Below are 16470 nucleotides of genomic sequence, written 5' to 3'. Positions count from 1 at the left end.
GTCGTGCTGGGAAAGAAAAAAGATGGGACCCTTCGCTTCTGTGTCGATTATCGAAAGCTGAATTCCATCACTAAAAAAGAAGTCTACCCGCTGCCCCGTATCGACGATTCGCCCGACAAGCTTCGTCGCGCCCAGTACTTCTCCTCCATTGACTTGAAGAGTGGGTACTGGCAGATTGAGGTTGATGAGCGGGACCGCGAAAAAACAGCTTTTGTCACCCCAGATGGACTGTATGAGTTCAAAGTGCTGCCTTTTGGCCTATGTTCAGCGCCGGCAACTTTTCAGCACATGATGGACACCGTCCTCGCCGGCCTCAAATGGCAAATCTGCTTAGTCTATCTCGACGACGTTGTCGTATTCTCTGAAACCTTTGAAGAGCACCTCGAACGCCTGCGCACAGTATTAGATGCCCTCCGGTCATCTGACTTGATGCTGAAGCCCGAGGAGTGCAACTTTGGCTACAAAGAGTTGAAGTTTCTTGGTCACCTTGTGAGTGCCGCAGGCGTTAGGCCAGATCCCGACAAGACTTCTGCTGTCGCCAAATTTCCCGTTCCTGCAAACAAGAGAAGTTTGAAACGCTTCCTGGGTCTCTGCACGAACTACCGCCGCTTCATCGCCGATTTTTCCAAAGTTGCCGCCCCCTGACTCGCCTCGTGCACGCGCGATGATACACAGTTCGTGTGGGGCGCCGAGCAACAAGAGGCTTTTGCGGAGCTGCGCAGCCGACTGCAAACAAGCCCTGTTCTTGTGCACTTTCCTGAAGACGCTGACATCGAAGTCCACACCGACGCCAGCAATATCGGCCTTGGCGCTGTACTCGTTCAACACCAAGCTGGCGTCGAAAAGGTAATAGCATATGCCAGCCGCACGCTTTCCCGCGCCGAGACAAACTACTCCACTACGGAAAAGGAATGCCTTGCGGTTGTGTGGGCAACCATGAAATTTAGGCCTTACCTCTACGGCCGCCAGTTTAAAGCTGTCACCGATCATCATTCCTTGTGCTGGCTGGCTAACCTCCGCGACCCATCGGGGCGCCTAGCACGATGGAGTCCTCGCCTCCAAGAATTCGAGTACACCATTTTGTATAACCATCAATCAGGTGATAGAAAAATGCTCGGAATATAACCAGCCCTTATACATAGCATTCATTGATTACGAGAAAGCATTCGACTCAGTTGAAACCTCGGCGGTGATGCAGGCATTGCGAAATCAGGGGGTAGACGAGCCGTACGTGAAAGTGCTGGAAAATATATATAGTGGCTGCACAGCAACCATAGTTCTGCATAAAGAAAGTAACAAAATTCCCATAAAGAAAGGTGTTAGGCAAGGAGACACAATCTCTCCAGTACTATTCACAGCTTGTTTAGAGGAAGTATTCAGAGACTTGGAATGGGAGCAGTTAGGGATAAGGGTAGATGGAGAACACCTCAGTAATCTGCGATTTGCTGATGACATTGCCTTGCTAAGCAACTCGGGGGATGAACTGCAAATAATGATTGATGACCTAGACAGGAAAAGTAGAAAGGTAGGCTTGAAAATCAATATGCAGAAGACTAAGGTAATGTTCAACAGCCTCGGGAAGCAACAGCAGTTTACATTAGGTAGCGAAATACTGGAAGTAGCAGGCGAATATGTCTACTTAGGACAGGTAGTAATCGCAGATCCGGACCACGAAAAGGAAATAACAAGAAGAATACGATTGGGATGGAGCGCATTTGGGAAGCACTCACAGATTATGGCTAGCAGCTTACCGGTATCGCTCAAGAGGAAAGTATACAACAGTTGCATCTTGCCTGTACTCACCTATGGGGCTGAAACGTGGAGGCTAACCAAGAGAGTTCTACTTAAGTTGAGGACAACCCAGAGGGCTATGGAACGAAAAATGGTAGGGGTAACATTAAGAGATAGAAAGCGTGCAGAGTGGGTCAGAGAAATAACTCAAGTTACCGACATTCTAGTAGAAATTAAGAAAAAATGGACATGGGCGGGACATGTAGTGCGAAGAGAGGATAACCGATGGTCGCTGAGGGTAACAAACTGGATTCCAAGGGAAGGAAAGCGTAGCAGGGGGCGGCAGAAAGTTAGGTGGGCGGATGATATTAAGAAGTTCGCAGGGGTCAAGTGGATGCAGCTAGCACAGAACCGGGTTAAGTGGAGAAATATTGGAGAGGCCTTCGCCCTGCAGTGGGTATAATCAGGCTGATGATGATGATGATGATGATGATTGTGTATAAATCTGGCCAGAAGCACGAAGATGCTGACGCGCTGTCGCGTGCACCCGTCGGTTTAGTCGATGAGAGCACGGACGATGAGAGCGGTTTTCTTGGACTGGCGAGTGCTTCAGACATAATGACCCGACAGCGAGCTGACCCGGACCTTCGACCTGTCATTGACCACCTGCAGGGTCGCGCTGCTAATATCCCTTGGCAATTTGCTCGGAGCCTGTCTGCTTTCTGTGTCCGGAATGGCGTTTTATACAAACAAAACTCCAGCACTGTTGACCGAGCGTTCCTCCTCGTAGTGCCAGCCGACATCCGTGCCGATATCCTTTTTGCTTGCCATGATGAGCCCACCTCTGGCCACTTGGGCTTTGCACGCACACTCGCCCGAGTTCGTCAAGCCTATTATTGGCCTAAACTCGCTGACGCCGTTCATCGCTACGTCAGAGGCTGTCGTGAGTGCCAACGTCGAAAGGCGCCACCTCTCAAGCCAGCGGGTTTGCTCCAACCTATTGCGCCTCCCCGAACACCGTTTGACAAAATCGGCATCGACCTTCTGGGCCCATTTCCGCTGACATCGGTCGGTAACAAATGGATTATAGTCGCGACCGATTATCTCACACGGTATGCTGAAACCAAGGCGATGAAGCGAGGCACGTCATCTGAGATCGCCCAGTTTTTTATGCAGCAGATTGTGTTGCGCCATGGCGCACCGTCCCAAGTAATCACCGATCGAGGCACGGCGTTTACAGCACAACTTATGCACAACGTATTTGAGCTGAGTCACACGAGCCATCGCAAAACCACTGCTTATCACCCACAGACGAATGGCCTCACGGAGAGACTCAATGAAACGATCGCTGACATGATTGCAATGTACATAGACTCCAAGAACAAGACCTGGGACGAGATTCTCCCGTACGTCACATATGCCTACAACACTGCCATCCAAGAGACTACGCGTTTTACGCCATTTCGCCTGCTCTATGGACGCGACGTTCAGACGATGTTAGATGCCATGCTTCCGTGCTGCACGAATAATCCTCTCATCCCAGACGCTGAGCAGTTTGCTCAGCGCGCCAAGGAAGCACGTCAACTTGCCCGCATCCACATTCAGCAACAGCAGGTAGAGGATACGCGTCGCTACAACCTCCGTCATCGACACGTCATATACCAACCAGGAGAGCAAGTTTGGCTGTGGACACCGGTGCGCCGTCCCGGCTTGTCTGAAAAACTGATGTCGCGATACTTTGGACCTTAGAAGGTTCTACGCCGTGTTACACATACGAAGTCCTCCCAGCGGGTACTGTGCAGACCTCGCGTCGGCAACCACGCTCCGAAGTGGTGCAGGTTGTCCGCATGAAACCGCATTTCACGCAGTAATGTGCAGTGTACTATGCACTCGTTTAGTTGTCTAGGGCATCGCCTCCGTTTTATATTCGTTTTCTGTACTGACTTGCATCGCCCATCGCTCGCGCCCAGTCTGTGCTTTCGTTTTTTTAGGAGGGGGAGTAATGCCACCTGCTGTCCCTGATGTTCTTAGGTGGCACCTGGAAGAAAAGGACACCGAAGTTGTCTCGCGTGCTGTGCGCGGAACTTTGCCTGCTGGTTCAGCTTCGTCCCGTCGTCTTAGTCACGTCTAGCCCTGTTGTCCGTGACAATATTAGTGCGGTAATCTTCGTCTTCATAGCCACTGCCATGCATCGCGTGCTGACACACTCGAGGACGAAGAAGTTGGTCGCTGCCTTGCTGATTCGCCACGCCTGACGCTCCTCAGGGAGTTCCTCCTGAGCGGCTGGATCCATCTGGGTTTACCGAATAAACACACCCGAATATCTACCGACTATATATATATATATATATATATATAGTCGGTAGATATTCGGTAGATATTCGATATATATATATATATATATATATATATATATATATATATATATATATATATATATATATGTATATATATAGTATATATATACATATATATGTATATATATATGTATATATATATATATATATATATATATATATATATATATATATATATATATATATATATATATATATATATATATATATATATATTGCCTGCCAGGTGGCGCATGACTGAGGTGTGAAAGGAGGACGAAGTTGAAGAGGACGACAAAGTGTCGCTTGCACATTTGCGTCTGTGCTGCTGTGTTGTGGTGTCTGGGCTACCCCTGCTATCATTGGTATCCTTTTTCACCGTGTACGTGACATTCTGGTAGAGCTGCTGGGTAAAACGATCGTCTATGCAACAATCTCCATCTACAAGACGTCGCGCCAGCCCTGTACCATTGGACACCCCCGTGCATCGCTCCAGTCGACGGCTCCAGGGACTGTCTCCGGAGTTTCAGCCATCTACCGCCGCCATGACATCTAGTGCTCCTGCTCAGCAGGTAACGGGCGTCGCACCGGCCTGTAACTACACCTTGCAGGCCCCTCGGGTACCGAAGTCTTTCCATGGGGACCTCTTTGAGGATGTGGAGGACTGGTTCCTTCGGTTTGAACGTGTCGCTGCTTTCAACCAGTGGGATGATGCGGCCAAACTAAGGAACGTCTACTTCAGCCTTGAGGACGGCGCCTGTATCTGGTTCGAGAACCGAGAGCAAGTATTAACTTCGTGGCGGGAATTCCGTCGTCAACTGCTCGAGGCTTACACTAGCGCAGATCGTCGCGAGCATGCAGAACGGGCCATTCACTCTCGCATCCAAAGGCCGAATGAGAGTGTCCAAGCGTACGTCAAAGACATGACGCGCCTCTTCAGGCGAGCCGATCCCGCCATGTCCGAGGACAAAAAGGTCAGGCACTTGACGCAGGGTTTGAAAGAGCAGCTGTTCGCAGGCCTCGTGCGAAACCCACCGTCGACTGTAAACGGATTCTTTGCGGAGGCCACCACAATGGAAAAGGTGCTACACCAACGTGCCGTGGCTTATGACCGACCTTTTCATACAAGCACAATCGCGGAATCATTTGGATCTTCAGAGCGGCATCCCGATGCATTGCGCGAACTGATTCGAAGCATCGTGCGCGAAGAACTAAGCAAGTTCTGGAGCCCTCTGCAGCAATCGCCAACTTCCGTTTCTGCTATAGTGCGGGAGGAGGTGCGACAGGCGCTCAAGAGCCCTCTTTCGCCTGTAGTTCCGAGGCCGCCATTGCTGTCGGGGACCGACAATCGTCCCACATATGCGGAAGTTCTGCAGAGTCAGGCTCCCCCTTCACCACCGCCCATTCTCGCGTCACCTATAGTTTCGCTGCCCTCGGTGCAGCCAGTGCAGAACTTCGACAATCGTCCGCTGCCCCGACGCAAAGCCGACATTTGGCGCACGCCTGACCGCCGTCCGCTTTGCTTCCACTGCGGTGAACCAGGACATCTTTACCGGGATTGTCCGTATCGACGCCTCGGTCTCCACGGCTTCCGCATCGACTCGCCTCCTCCCCGGTTTGGTCAACGACCCAGAGTTATCGAGGAGTACCTGGCGGAGCAGCGTTCTTCATCTCATTCGCAGCGTCAGCCCCGCTCCCCTTCGCCAAGGCGCTCCTCCTCGTTCACCCGCGGTTCCTCGCGAGAGGACCAAGGCTGCTCGTCTAGCCCTCATCGGGAAAACTGAAAACAGCGACCTTCGGGGGCGAGGCCGCTGGTAGTCGCTGCGTTGAAGACCTTCCGTCGTCGCCGCTTCGATCCGACCGCGAGCTGCTGGTACCGTCACCTAGGGAAGCAAAAAGCGTTTCTCTGGACATTCCGGTTATTTTAGACGGTCGCACTACGGTAAATGCATTAGTGGACACCGGTGACGATTATTCAATTTTGAGCGGTCGCATGGCGACTGTTTTGAGGAAGGTGCTCACTGCTTGGCCAGGTGTGTACCTTCGAACCGCCGGCGGTCATATAGTTACTCCATAGGGGATGTGCACGGCTAGCATTCAGATTAACGGACGTACGTTCGTCGTTAGTTGCGTTGTTTTAAGTGACTGCTCCCGTGACCTTATCCTCGGCATTGACTTTCTGCGGGAGTACGGAGCAGTTATCGACCTGCGAAATAGACTCGTCACGTTTTCGATGGGACAACCTACCGAACAAGATAGTAGTAGTCCTTGCAATACCGCACTTCGTATTTCCGCTGAGAGCGTCTCGCAGCCGCCGCGAAGCAGCGCTCTTGTGGAAGTTACCTGTGACGATTTCCGTACCGGTGATGCTGTAGCGGAGGCGAACCATACACTCCTGCTTGCCATGGCATTTGCGCTCCCCGAAGTTTATTGTCGTTTCACAATGGCCGGGCTGCACTCCTTGTCACAAATTTTTCTAATGAGCACCGACACTTGTTCCCGGGGACTGCTATCGCTTTTGCTGACCATGTTGCGCATGATCCGGTCTGTTTTGCATCCACGGCAGTAGAAACTAACGAGCCATCTCTTGACAACATCGACATTAACTGTCACTTGCCAAAGGAGAAACGGCGGGCCTTAGAGCAACTGCTGCTAGACTTCAAGCACTGCTTTGCTTCTTCCTCGAAGGTTCGTCAAACGCCCATCACACAACATCGCATCATTACTTATGACGACGCTCGCCCAATACGACAGCAGCCTTATCGTGTGTCTGCCAAAGAACGAGAAGTGATCCAGACGCAGGTTCAGGAGATGCTGGATGATGGTGTTGTGCAGCCTTCACAAAGTCCGTGGTCTTCACCAGTAGTCCTGGTCAAAAAGAAAGACGGCACTCCGATTTTGCGTCGACTATCGGAAATTGAATAATGTGACAAAGAAAGATGTATACCCGTTGCCGCGCATCGATGACTCACTGGACAGATTGCGACGTGCGAAGTATTTTTCATCTATTGATTTAAAAAGCGGCTATTGGTAAATCGAAGTAGACGAAAGAGACCGAGAAAAAACCGCATTTGTCACTCCAAATGGCCTATATGAATTCAAAGTACTCCCATTTGGATTGTGCTCTGCCCCAGCTACATTCCAAAGGATGATGGACACCGTCCTCACTGGCCTCAAGTGGCAGATCTGTCTTGTGTACTTGGACGACGTAATTGTTTCTTCCGAAACATTTGATCAACACCTCGAACGCCTTCGAGCTGTCCTGGAAGCCCTCCGTTCTGCTGATCTCACGCTGAAGCCCCAGAAATGCCACTTCGAGTATACAGAACTCAAGTTCCTCGGCCATGTTGTAAGCGCTGATGGGGTGCGCCCGGATCCCGATAAGACTGCTGCCGTCGCACGATTTCCCGTTCCAGCTAATATAAGAAGGCTGTTCAGCGCTTCCTCGGCCTGTGCGCATATTATCGGCGTTTCACTGCGGACTTTTCTCAGATCACAGAACCTCTGACGCGCCTTACAAGGAAAGACACCTCCTTTGTGTGGAACTCTGAGCAGCAGATGGCCTCCTCTTTGCTTCGTGAGCGCCTTCAAACATCCCCTGTTCTGGCGCACTTCGATGAAGCGGCTGACACTGAGGTGCACACTGACGCCAGTAGTATCGGTCTTGGCGCGGTCCTTGTTCAGCATCAAGACGGATTTGAGCGAGTAATAGCCTATGCTAGCCGCACTCTCTCTCGTGCCGAAATGAACTATTCCACCTCAGAAAAGGAATGCCTGGCGGTCGTATGGGCTACTATGAAGTTTCGCCCCTATCTTTACGGCCGGCCATCTAAAGTCGTCACCGACCATCATTGTTTGTGCTGGCTGGCAAATCTGCGAGACCCATCTGGACGACTTGCGCGCTGGAGTTTACGACTTCAGGAGTTTGACATAACCATTGTTTACAAGTCCGGCCGCAAACACGAAGACGCCGACACGCTGTCACGAGCACCCGTTGACACTGGCGATACTACAGCCGATGACGATAGCGGTTTTCTAGGAGCCCTCAGTGCATCTGAGCTCAGGGATCGACAAAGAGCTGATCCAGACATCCTTCCACTCATCGATTATCTGGAAGGACGTGATACGACCCTGCCTCGACACCTATCTCGGCACCTTGGTTCCTTCTGCATACGGCAAGGCGTCTTGCATAAAAGAAACTCCCAAGGCCAAGACAGAACTTACCTTCTGGTAGTGCCATGCGAGCTCCGTGAGGATATTCTCCTTGCTTGCCATGATGAACCAACGTCTGGTCATTTGGGTTGCTCACGGACTCTTGCTCGAGTGCGCAACATGTATTACTGGCCAGGACTCTCCGCAGCTGTGAAACGCTATGTACGAAGCTGTCGCGAATTCCAGCGCCGTAAAACACCGCCCCAGAAGCCTGCCGGATTTCTCAAGCCCGTTAAAGTACCCCGCATTCCGTTCGACCAAATTGGAATGGATCTCCTTGGCCCTTTCCCTTTGTCGCAGGCCGGAAACAAATGGATAGTAGTCGCTACTGACTACCTGACTCGATACGCTGAGACAAAGGCAATACCTCATGCCACAGCTTCCGAAGTAGCAGAGTTTTTCATGCACAACATAGTCTTGCGGGATGGCGCCCCTTCCTACGTCATTACCGACAGAGGGACAGCTTTCACTTCACAGCTGATCGACCGCATATTTGAGCTGAGTTGCACGACCCATCTCAAGACCACAGCGTACCATCCACAAAGCAATGGCCTTACAGAAAGATTGAATAAGACGATTGCGGACATGTTGGCAATGTACGTCGATGTGCAGCACAAGACCTGGGACGAGGTGCTGCCGTACGTCACATTTGCGTATAATACAGCCTTACAAGAGACAACGCGCTTCACACCATTTCGACTTGTTTACGGACGCGAAGTTCAGAGCATGCTCGATTCCATGCTCCCGTGCCCAGATGATGACCAGCTATCCTCAGATGCCCAGCAATATGCCATCCGCGCTGAGGAAGCCCGCCAGCTCGCCCGTGTGCACATTGGGCAGCAGCAGACCACTGACGCGCACCGTTACAACCTCCGGCACCGCCAGGTTGACTACAAGCCTGGAGACCAAGTCTGGGTATGGGCACCAGTTCGCCGTCCAGGCTTGTCAGATAAACTCCTTTCCCGCTACTTCGGGCCGTACAAAGTGTTGCGCCGTGTGAGTGACATCAGTTATGAAGTTATCCCAGACGGTGCCACACAGCCAAAACGTCGAAAGCACAGCTCGGACATTGTCCACATTGTGCGACTGAAGCCTTACTACCACCGATAGCGTATGGCCACCCGCTGTGACCACTCTCTTGCTTTTCACACCATTTTTACCGGCCCTTCTCATTTTTTTTTCGGAAGGAGGGGGTAATGCCACCTAGCGTTGCCAGGTGGCGCATGACTGAGGTGTGAAAGGAGAACGAAGTTGAAGAGGACGACAAAGTGTCGCTTGCACGTTTGCGTCTGTGCTGCTATGTTGTTGTGTCTGGCTACCCCCTGCTATCATTGGTATCCTTAGTCACCGTGTACGTGACAATATATATATATATATATATATATATATATATATATATATATATATATATATATATATATATATATATATATATATCTTACCATTTTTGTACAGATATAGGAACATTTTTACATCCTGTATTTTAGAACCATTCAAAGTATTAAATTTATTTTCTCACAGTTATATCTGTGCTCATGTGTTAGCGGCCACCAAGGAGTCCGATATGTTCCTGTGTGTTATTTCTGGGCAAAAAAAAGATGTTTTCGGTTGCTTTGCTGCTGTATCTGGTATGCTAGGCGATGTCACGGAGAGTTCATACATTCCGGTTTCCTCGACTACCAAGAAATGCCTTCCGCACAAAATTAAGCTCCATACTAAAATTCTCTATTGCATTATTCTTGAATACTTAAACATGTAGAGCCATTGCATATATAAAGTATGGAATCGAAATTTAAATTAATTGGTACTTCATTAGGACTTTACCATTATAGAGCTGCTATTACAAAACGTGAATTATTTTTATTTTTATGCATTTTAATGACATATGCATTCTCCTCCCTTGTTTCTATCTTTTTAAAATTTAGAACTGCATGACTTAGATTTCTGCAGATCGGAACTGCGCTACCAATTTTAGGCTGCCCTTTAACAGACACACTACATGATACATTTGAGTACCAGTGTCAGCTTGTTTTTCTTTTTGTTTTACTTCACATTGCTGTTAGGGTGGTAGTGCGTAGTGCTTTCTTTTAATATGTGTTCTTTTTAAAGTGGTTCTTCCTCAGTTTACCGCTGATTAATCGCTTCCTTTTGGCTGTGCGCTTGAAAAAAAAGCGCCTTTGGTAAGTGCTTGAAATAACCAGGTTAAAAACACAGTCAGAGAGAAAAATGTTTTTTCACGCAATTATTTCAAGTGTTATTTCACCCGAACTAGCCCATTTAGCCGTACTAATTGGCTTTGGTCAGCATATCATGAAATGTCCATAACCGATCTCTCATGCGACTGATACAGAATTATTTTATAGGTACCTTAAAAACATTCCTACCTTCCAGTGTATAAATCGCATTAAAGGAAATATCTTTAGGAAAACCACTGTCACTACAACGATCGGTTATATATGCGGTGCATTATTTTTTCTTCATTTAAAAAAAGATTTAGAGTTAAGGGTTCTACATTGTGTCAAGGGGGAAAACATCAAATCAGACTTAAGAGAGCGACTAAGCACACAGAATCGCAAAAGCGACACCAAGCAAAGAGCACTCACATATTCAGAACACTAAAAATATACCGGTATACGAAAAACTGAGAAAGTGCTGAAAATATGTAGTGTCCCAGGCACGTGCGCTTAATTGTGAAGCTCGTAAGAATTAAAACTAATCGTAAAAGCTTAGTTGCAAACATATTTTGACATTTATAAACTTGACTGTTCATTAGTTCATCCTCTGACACATGTGCCTTTCACTGGCTTCAATATTACAAACGACGCAACCCTTCAAAGAACCCTCAGCTTAAAGATATTGCCGGAGGCCACAGTAAATTATTTTACTGAACACATTCCAGCGCCGTTTCCATTACGCCCATGAACAACGGTCTTCATCATTGTCATAATTTTGGTCTTAAGAGCCGTGATTCTTACACCAACTGAAGAAAAGGAAAGCAAGCTGCAGAGCAAAACGCAACGCCCCTGTCTAACACGGATGCAGCGAAACAAGGTCGCAATTCATTCCGCTGTAGCTTATTTAAACCACCATTTGCAGCGGCTTTTATTTGCTACTCAAAACCAATCACGCTGTAACAAATAGCACGGTAGGCCATACTCACGCTATGAATGCTGGAGGGATGAGCAAGACAAAAGAAATTATCGCACCCGAGACCATTTTCTTGTGGCAAGCAATGACTGTAGGATCTCTGTGGCTTATCGGCTGTGATTTCATCAATTCGCATACCCTGGTATCTTGGTATTCGAAGAGCGTTGCTGGCTGCCAACGAAATGAATTGCTTCGTATAATAAGGCTCAGTAGGGAACACCAAGCATTGAAATCATGCGGGCGTTGTCGTCATCATCACGCTCATTTGTAAATGTCGCGGGTATTCGCCAGTGCCATAATTAATTCAAATTGGAAAAATTGGTGCAACGACAAGTGTAGAAATGTCACGAAAGCTTGTCATGCGCTTATTTAGGTATTTTCTATTCCCACTGTCGTGACTGCTCAGTGCCAAATTTGATATCCCCCAGCCGTTATTAAACATTATTCTTGCATGCGCTTTTGGTTTATTTTTCTCGGGAGTTGTGCATAAAACACGAGATTATTTAGGCCGAGCCATTTTATTTATTTAGATAATTATATATCAAATACCATCACTCCCCAGTAAGCAATATGGCGGGGAGGGGAACAAAACTAGATTAAAAATAATAGATCAGGTCTGGAAAAACAAACCCAGTAGCACAAACGCGCCCTTGTGGGCCAGAGCGGAGTGCCTTAATGGGCCAGATTTGGGGAGTTTGCAGGAGTTGCAACTCGGCATTGATGAGGACAGACATAGGCTGCCCCTTGGGTTTCCCATTGGGGACAGTCAAGGAACTCCTGGGGAAGCCCCAGTAATGTGCATCAAGGGTGTCCACACAAGTCCGTAATGGGACCTATGCTATAGCAGGTAGTGCATACACTGAAGCGATATGTGACCTAATAGAGAAGGTAGAGGGCCGCTTAAAGTGAAACCACAGGGATTGACTGGAGCTGCCTGTGTAAAGAAGGGTGCCCACATAAAGCCGACGTAACACACTGTGGTCCATCTGAAGAGTATGCATATGGAAAGGAGGGGAGTCTATTAAAAGCCAACATGACACCCCTGCCTGCCAGCTGAAAGGGACCTCCAGTGGATTCTCAGGGGTCAGCCTGCACAAATGAACGCTGGCTATCTAAATTTCACGTGAGACCTCAAATGGCAAAAATTTTTCCAGGCTGGCTGCCACCAATAAATTGATTTTGACAGCCTACAAGGAACGTTCATAACCAACCTGCACAAATAAACACAACGGCATGCCTTTAGTCCCTACAGTGTAGTCGCACGCAGCATTGTTTGAATACGATTATTCTGTGCGAAAAAACAATATTAACATAGCAACTCTGAAAAAGTCACTTTAATAGCCCCAGCTGAATGATATGTCATGAATACCAGCTTTGCGCAAGTCGCCAAATGCATCATAATACCAAATTTTCGTTATCTCTTTCCATTTTCATTACTTGCATTGGCTCTTGCCGTCAACAATGCAATAATCTGCCTAAAAGCCAATTTTAGCTTTAGGCAGTCTATCTGAAGTGGCCATATAGCAATATGATCTTTATTCTTTATTCTTTCTTTATTCCATAAAATATTCAACAGTCCCATGCGGGCAGCCCCTTATATTCTTCCCCCAGCACGCATATCACCCCGCACAAGTCATCGCCTGCACGTCGCCCGTCCATTGTCACGCACCGTTACCTTTTCGAATTCCTTTTTTCCCCGCGCAGCTGCAGACTGGAATGGCCTTCCAGGTGACATCGCTGTTATCACCTGCTCATCAAAATTCTTTGAAAGTGTAAAAAAATATGTACAATAACAATGTTTTTATATTGTTTCCCACCCCTTATGTAACAACCCTTCCTGGGGCCTTTAAGGAAATAAAATGAAATGAAATGAAACGAAACAGATACTATCTGCGGGATGAATGTTTGGTTTTTGATAGAAGTTTGAACTTCATGCACAAATAGAATTGTGCAATTATATTACACATTGCGTACATAAATTTCACACCCGTTTGCAGTCAATGGGTTCTGCTGGTTAAGGGGAAGTTAAAAAGTACTGGAAGATATACAGTACACCAAGGGAAGCACATTTTGCCCTATTCTGGAGTGCTGGCAACGGCCGAATATTGGATTCAAAAACAAAAAAATATTTCAGTGAAAAACAATTTATGAAATTACGGAACAAGCTCCTAGAAATATCCTCAACAAGGTGGCCACATGCATGCCTTGTATGTTTTTCTTTCAATTTTGCGTGTGAAAGAATGGTGCGGTCCAAGTTCGGGACCGGTAAGTGGGCTTCTTTAAGTGGCATACTTGAGGTCCCAATGGCTCCCAAGGCGGCAGCTGAGTGATGGCACCCACCATTGCACTTATGCACTGAACAGCAACTGCAAGTATAAATACAGAATCCAATATCGGCATGGCTGTCACCACTCACCCTGATTCTTCATTGTAGTTCTTTAAGGCAGTGAATGACAAAGCTCTTGCAGGAAATGTTGCAAGAACTGTTTTTCTGTAAGGTCGTGATGCAAAAAAATGCGGTGTGACATGGACTTTAATGCAAAGTGCTGACTCCTGAAACAGAAATAAATTACACTGATGCACCATAACCCTAACCTCCCTTGACTTAAGTGACAAAGTAAAGCTATGAATAGCTCCATCTAATGACAATAACATCATCATACTAGCAGCCCTGCATTTGGTTTCAATGTCAATAAACAAGAAGTTTGAACAGAAAATGCGTACTTGTTTCCCAGTTATTATATTTCTAATGCACTCCAGCACAACCTAGAAGCGTATTTCAGGGTTAAGAAATGCTACAGGGAAAAATCAAACTAAGCAGGATAGATTCACAATGAACGTAGGGTTTTTAAGAGCTAAAGAGAACAGCCTCACACTCGTCATAGCTTGAAAGAGCGAGAAAAAAAAATCAAATCAATAAAATAAACTCTTGGTCACATTACATAATTTTGAAATTGAATACTGAGGTCATGAGCTATTTTTTACTAGGCAGTCAACCAGATACCTCCAAAGAATTTGCAGTGGTCATATGCAGTGCCTCCTTGTAAAGGTTTGGTTTGTGGGGTTTTACCTTCCAAAGCGACTCAGGCTATGAGAGACGCCGTAGTGGAAGACTGGAAATTCTGGCCACCTGAGGTTCTTTAACGTGCACTCACATCGCACAGCACACTGGCGCCCTGCTTTTAAATTCTATCGAAAAGCGCCCGCCGAGGCCGAAATTTGATCCCGCATACATGGGAACAGTAGTGGAGCGCCGTAACCACTGTGCCACCCAGGCGGAGCCTTCCTTATAACGGCGGCACCTTCAAATGTGGACAAAACAATGCTGTTCATCTGTGGGATGCCATAGCATTTCATCCTCGTGCGCCTTTAAGTGGACTTGGCGAAACCAGACCAAGAAGAGCCTGCAAGAACTGCAAACTATAGCAGCTATGAATGCAGCAAAGACTACTGCAGAGCAGGGGTAGCTTACCAGCAAAAATGAAAGCATCTGAAACATATGAAATTGAAAATGTTTTAAAATATGTTGCTCTGGGTGAGGTCTGCATCTGTGGAACTACTGAATGTAGTCTGCTGCAGTGGTGTGAGAAAAGCATTGGTTACTCGACCAAGAAGCTGGCAACCGCAACTAGCCGAGCTGCACCTCGCGGCTCCACCAGATGTTTGGCACGTTCAGTTCTGGGCCTGAAGTCTTCAAACACGGGTTGCCTGACCGCACCTAGAAACCCTATATCAATTACATCAAGAGTGTAGTTGTCTCATTCATGTGAACAAGATGTCTGAAGCACGCATTGTGAGCCATGTCCTAAAAGGGAAAAAATGATTTGCTTGCAATACACTCACTCCCATTATCCCAACAATAGGCCAAAATTCTGATATTATGGCATGACATCTGTGTGCATATTCAAATACAATTTTCACTTTCACAGCATTTGGTCTGTTTGTCAAATGTTTATGCCAGCTTCTCATGCATGCTCTTTCACACTGTGAGCGTAGTTTGGCTGATGTTGCGGCATGTCTGTTTTATCTGTTTAAAGGTTCGCTCTCAGTGGCCAAATATAATTGTTATAAGTTATAATGCTGTAGAGAGCATTGTTATAAGCAGCTTACTAAAAAACATGGAAACGTTTACACTTCTGGGGCAGTCTTTTATATCTGATACATAGTTCCAAGCAATACTGATACATTGGGGTTAACTGCACTTGATATATATCTGCGAGTATTGCATCTTTCTTAGAATCATGCCATTCCTGTATTAGGCCAGAGCCTTATAGTATCAGCAGTGCTTCATTTATGAGATCATGATTCAGCTTTCCCTTGACTTGCTAGTGTACAGTTCCGTGTGCACCATGTTCAGTGATGCATTTAGCATTTCTTTTATAGGTAGCGTTCAGGGAGCTGATTTTGTGTAGCTCTTGAATTTATGTGGGCTCCGGTAGACAACATGCATCTTTTCAATATTGTGTTTGTGCCCTTGGCTTTATTATTGTGCAGCCTACTATGTAAGAAGTTCGAACTTGGTCTCAAAAAGATGTTGATCTGCATTTTGCTTCACCAGATAAGCGTACCACACAAATAAGTATTCCTCTGTTGAATAAAAAAAGATACAAGAAGGGATGCTCTCCATTTTATTGTTGCATTACAGCACATTGAGAAAATGGTGCTGATGCTTTCTTTTAGTAAGTATTATATAAAAATTAAAACATTTACATTAAGCTCTATCATAAGCAACATAGAATTAAAGCATTTTCAGTATACCTGCCACTTGTATGGATTTCTGAAACACGGATCTGTCATTACAGCAATGGCTGTTTTAAAAATGGAAACAATTCTTTATATATTCCTCATGATTATAGAAATTGCTAAATGTATTGATTTTTTGTAACAGTACTGTTTTCACTGCAAATGCATCAACATACCAGCCGAGGAATACAACATCCTCATGCAATCTGGGGCCAGCAAGTACAAATGTGCTCATTGCGTGAAGCGGCGTGATGTTTCGGTGGCTGGGCTTACCTGCGGAACTAGCGACATGGAAACGCCC

At 46.8% G+C, this 16470-nt stretch overlaps 1 long non-coding RNA gene across 1 annotated transcript in view; it reads right to left on the bottom strand.

Moving 5' to 3' along the window:
- LOC146188676 (uncharacterized) overlaps positions 1 to 11653 on the bottom strand; it is a 73968-nt gene extending 62315 nt beyond the window's left edge. The window contains exon 1 of the long non-coding RNA XR_014707252.1: positions 11440 to 11653. This is a non-coding gene — a long non-coding RNA (uncharacterized LOC146188676). The remainder of the gene's footprint in view (positions 1 to 11439) is intronic.
- Positions 11654 to 16470: the final 4817 nt, after the last annotated feature.

This window comes from Amblyomma maculatum, chromosome 5 (assembly GCF_055883805.1).
Source record: "Amblyomma maculatum isolate TAMU_Amacu chromosome 5, ASM5588380v1, whole genome shotgun sequence".
NCBI lineage: Eukaryota > Metazoa > Arthropoda > Arachnida > Ixodida > Ixodidae > Amblyomma > Amblyomma maculatum.
Note: the sequence above shows the minus strand (reverse complement) of the source record. Positions and strands in the feature narration are given on the sequence as shown.